The sequence below is a fragment of the Monodon monoceros genome, unplaced genomic scaffold, assembly GCF_005190385.1.
Source record: "Monodon monoceros isolate NGI ecotype Baffin Bay Population unplaced genomic scaffold, NGI_Narwhal_1 Super_Scaffold_22, whole genome shotgun sequence".
Taxonomy (NCBI): domain Eukaryota; kingdom Metazoa; phylum Chordata; class Mammalia; order Artiodactyla; family Monodontidae; genus Monodon; species Monodon monoceros.
This window is the reverse complement of record NW_021703779.1, coordinates 102,038,918-102,044,588: the sequence shown is the minus strand read 5'-3', so window position 1 is coordinate 102,044,588 and position 5,671 is coordinate 102,038,918.

The window sequence follows — 5,671 nt, the reverse complement described above, 5'->3', positions numbered from 1 at the left end:
CCAATAAAGGATTTCTATTAAAACAAGTTCAGGGCTTCCCTGGTGGCACAGTGGTTGAGAGTATGCCTGCCAATGCAGGGGACACGGGTTCATGCCCCAGTCCGGGAAGATCCCACATGCCACGGAGCAGCTGGGCCCGTGAGCCATGGCCGCTGGACCTGCACGTCCGGAGCCTGTGCTCTGCAATGGGAGAGGCCACAACAGTGAAAGGCCTGCATACAGCAAAAAAAAAAAAAGACAACCTAATGAAAGGGAGAAAATATTTGCAAATGATATGACCAATAAGGGGTTAATATCCAATATATATAAATAGCTCATACAAGTCAATATCAAAAACCCCACAAACACCCCTATTAAAAAAATGAGCAGAAGAACTGAACAGACGTTTTTCCAAAGAGGAAATGCAGATGGCCAACAGGCAAATGAAAAGATGCTCAAAATTGCTAATCATCAGGGAAATGCAAAACAAAAGCACAATGAGATATCACCTCACACATGTCAGAATGGCTATCATCAAAAAGAACACAAATAACAAACGTTGGCCAGGATGTGAAGAAAAGGGAATCTTTGTACACTGTTGGTGGGAATGTAAATTGGTGCAGTCACTGTGGAAAATATTATGAAGCCTTCTCAAAAAAACTAAAAATAGAACTACCATATGGCCCAGCAACTCCACTCCTGGATATATAGCTGAGAAAAACAAAAACACTAATTCAAAAACATACATGCACCCTGATGTTCATAAAAGCATTATTTATAATTGCCAAGATGTGAAACCAACCTAAGTGTCCATCAACAGACGAATGGATAAAAATGTGGTGTGTGTGTGTGTGTGTGCGCGCACGCGTATATACACATGATAGAATAATACTCAGCCATAAAAAAGAATGAAATTTTGTCATTTGCAGCAACATGGATGGACTTGGAGGGTATTATGCTAAGTGAAATAAGTCAGACAGAGAAAGACAAATAACTGTATGATATCACTTATATGTGGAATCTAAAAAATACAACAAACTAGTGAATATAACAAAAAAGGAAACCTACAGATGTAGAAAACAAACTTGTAGTTACTAGTGGGGAAAGGAAAGGGGGAGGGGCAATATAGAGGTAGGGGATTAAGAGGTACAAACTATTAGGCATAAAATAAGCTACAAGGATATATTGTACCACATGGGGAACAGAGCAAATATTTTATAATAACTATAACTATAAATAACTATAATAACTATAAATAACTATAATTATAAATGGAGTAGACCCTTTGAATCAGTATATTGTACACCTGTAACTTATATAAGATTGTATAGCAACTATAATTCAATTAAAAATTTAATTAAAAAAAAGAAATATTGAATTCTAAGTTAATAGGTTTTCTTTCTGAAGTGTTATGGATTCACAAATCTGAAACTACCTCTGTGTATACTTGCTTAAGTAAATGCATAAATAATGAGAGCCATTTTTACCACTGTTGGAAAAGAGAGTTAAACATACGAATCAGAAAAGACTAGCATATACCTTTCAGTATAGAAATTTCAGGTATCAATGTAATCTCAAATTTTAATCTGCTGCATTGAATATTAAGACATAGTGGAACAGCTTCTACAGATGGTAACGCAAGAATCACATACTCAGATATTCATTTACAGCATAAAAAGAGTAGAAAGATTTTACCTGCATCATTCCATCCCCCTTGCCAGTACAACTCAATGTCAAGAGGAATCCCCTCCACCATGGCTTCCCCTGCACAAGAAAAAAAGAGAAGAAAAGAGAGAAGACTCAAAATATCAGAAACAAATAAGAGACATTCTAATGAATGTTTCAGAAATAAAGATTATCTTAAGGGACTATTATAAACAATTATATATCAACAAATTGGATAACCTGGGAAAAAATAAACTTCTAGAAACATACAACCTACTAAAGCAGAATCAAGAAGAAATACGAAGCCTAAACAGACCAATAACAAATAAGGAGATTGAATCAGTAGTCAAAAACCTCCCAACAAAGAAAAGCCCAGGACCAGAGGACTTCATGGGTAAATTCTATCAAACATTCTTAAACTCTTCCAAAAAACAAAAGGGGGGACATATAGAAACTTTTAAGAAGGCCAGCATCACAGTGATAGCAAAGCTATATAAAGACACTAAAGAAAAGAAAAGCACAGGCTCATATCCTGGATAAACATAAATGCAAATATCCTCAATAAAACATTATCAAACCAAATTCAACTGTACATTAAAAGGATTATACACTATGGCCAAGTGGGATCTATCCCTGGGATGCAAGTATGGCTCAACATACACAAATCAAGAGGGTAGTAATAAATTAGAGCAGTGTGTCAGAGGTCCCCAAGACCACTCACAGTTTGATGACTTGCTAGGAGGACTAAGAGGTCTTAGTATATAATGTCACCCATCACTATGTTTTTTTACAGTGAAAGAATATAAAGCAAAATTAGCAAAGGGAAAAGTCAAAGGGGACAAAGTCCAGAGAAAACCAGGCACAAGCCCTCTCCCTTTGGGGTCACACAAAACATGCTTAAATCTCCTAGCAATGAGTTGTGAAAATACAAATGAAATTTTGTCTATAAATAAGCTCATTAGAGACCTAGTTCCCAGAATTTTATTGAGGGCTGATCATATTAGGCACTGTCTGCCTATCATGTGTCAAAACTGCATACTCGCAGAAGGAAGGCAGGATAAGCCACATTATTCATATAAATAGTGTAGGCACAGTGAGCCACTCCTACCAGTTAGAATGATGGGAACCTTCCCTAAATCCAAGTTCTCAGATGTTAGTGAAGACCAACCTTGTAAGCAGGACTTACAAAGGATAGCAGTCAAGCCTAGTCTATCAGTGCTTTCTATGTGAGCAGGGAGTTTAACATTTAATTTATGCATTTTTGTATTATTCCACTTGTTACAATGAGTTCAGTTGGCCTTTGAATTTAAAATATTCATTAGTAAATAGGAAATATAGTTCAATTTGAAAACGTAATACATATATTCACCCTACCACCTTCTCAAAATTTTATTAAAACAGAAGAATAATAACACTATGAAAGAAAGTACATCTCCAGCAGACAAAAAAAGAAACTTTTAAAATTATAAAAAAGACAGAACAGATTAATAATGAAAACAAAAAGAGCTGGAGAACTTTCAGTCTCACTGAGAGAAAGAGGGGGCCCCACAAATATTACTCTGAGCAGAAACTGTGTATAAGAACAATCACAACAGGAATTGAAAGGAACATGGGTACTTTTCCCATGTAATTAAAGGTCAGTAAACAAATTTCATTCCCTCTTTCTTAAAGTGGCTGTTTTCAGTGTTTTGACCACAGGATAAAAACACAAGTAGGGTACTCTAAAATATGACAATTTATATAGGAATAAGCAGAGTGCTTTAATTTCCTGTCAACCATCACAAAGGACACAGATTCCCTAAATTCAGAACCCCAGGAAAAACTAAACTCTAAAGGAATCCTAGTAACTACAATATGCCCCTCAACAACTATCCAAGCCAAGGGTAACCTGTTAATTCAAACCTGCATTCATGAAAAGAGAAAAGGTGAATTATTTATGTCTAAAGAAAGTGGCCAATTTGAATCAATCTTAACCATTATATGTAAATATGGATATACAATCAAGAATCAACTAGTGAAGAAAACCAACATGATGTAACTGAAAGCATTAAAATGCTGCAAAGTGAACACATTACATAATCTTATAATTTATATTTTCCTATTAATTCTAACATTGAAGTTGCACCCTCATTGCTGCATCCTCATCCTCTACTTTTTATAATGCTATACTTTCTCAAAGCTCTCAGAGGCAGTCATTTTTAATGTCCATGAACTTTATCGAAATTAAAAGTTAATATTTTAGCTAAATAACAGAATGACCCAAGCTGAAGATGTAATTAATAAACATAAGATTAAATTCGGGTATTTTCCAGGAGTGCAGTGAAAATGTATAAAAAGATGAGAAGAAAAATAAGTGAGTTACATAAAATGGGTTCAATAGTTCCAATATCCTTTTAACAGGGATAAAAATAAATAGACTATAGACAATGAAGAGTAGGAGGGAAATAAATAGTGTAAAATAACTCTGAATAGAAGAATGAACTAAGTGTCATTATGAAAAGTCCAAAAGGGAATTTTTTTAAGTTTAAAAATCTGAAACAACTGGGTGAAACTTCTGAACCACAAATATTCAATTTTTTTTAACATCAGAAAGAAAATATAAAAGCAATCCCTAAAACAAAACAAGAATCAGACTAGAGAACAGAGCAATATCTCCATAGTTCTGTGGGAGATTTATTTTGATGCTATAAAAGTCATACCTAGACAAAGAATTTTGTCAGTAAATGACAGAACATACAGAAAATAAGGCTAGGGAAGATTTGAAAAACAAAATTAACATATACATATGCTCATGTACACATTACTGTTTGTAACAGCAGCAGAATATACATTCTTTTTTGTATAGAATGTACAAAATTGATTATTGATATAATTGATTTACAGTGGTGTGTTAGTTTCTACTGTATAACAAAGTGAATCAGCAATACATATACATTTATCCCCATTTGTCCTCGCTCTTGCATCTCCATCCCACCCTCCCTATCCCACCCCTCTAGGTGGACACAAAGCAATGAGCTAATCTCCCTGTGCCATGTGGCTGCTTCCCACTAGCTATCTATTTTACATTTGGTACAGTATATATGTCCATGCCACTCTCTCACTTCATCCAAGCTTACCCTTCCCCCTCCCCGTGTCCTCAAGCCCATTGTCTACATCTGCGTCTTTATTCCTGTCCTGCCCTTAGGTTCTTCAGAACCGTTTTTTCTTTTTAGATTCCATATGTATGTGTTAGCATATGGTGTTTGTTTTTCTCTTTCTGACTTAATTCACTCTGTATGACAGTCTCCAGATCCATCCACCGCACTACAAATAACTCAATTTCATTTCTTTTTATGGCTGAGTAATATTCCATTGTATATATGTGCCACATCTTCTTTATCCATTCATCCGATGATGGGCACTTAGGTTGTTTCCATCTCCGGGCTATTGTAAATAGAGCTGCAATGAACATCTTGGTACGTGACTCTTTTTGAATTATGGTTTTCTCAGAGTATATGCCCAGTAGTGGGATTGCTGGGTCATATGGTAGTTCTATTTTTAGGTTTTTAAGGAACCTCCATACAGTTCTCCATAGTGGCTGTATCAATTATATATTCCCACCAACAGTGCAAGAGGGTTCCCTTTTCTCCACACCCTCCCAAGCATTTATTGTTTGTAGATATTTTGATGATGGCCATTCTGACAGGTGTGAGGTGATACCTCATTGTAGTTTTGATTTGCATTTCTCTAATGATTAGTGATGCTGAGCATTGTTTCATCTGTTTGTTGGCAATCTGTATATCTTCGTTAGAGAAATGTCTATTTAGGTCTTCTGCCCATTTTTGGATTGGGTTGTTTGTTTTTGTAATATTGAGCTGCATGAGCTGCTTGTACATTTTGGAAATTAATCCTTTGTCAGTTGCTTCATATGCAAATATTTTCTCCCATTCTGAGGGTTGTCTTTATGTCTTGTGTATAGTTTGCTTTGCTGTGCAAAAGCTTTTAAGTTTCATTAGGTTCCATTTGTTTATTTTTGTTTTTATTTCCT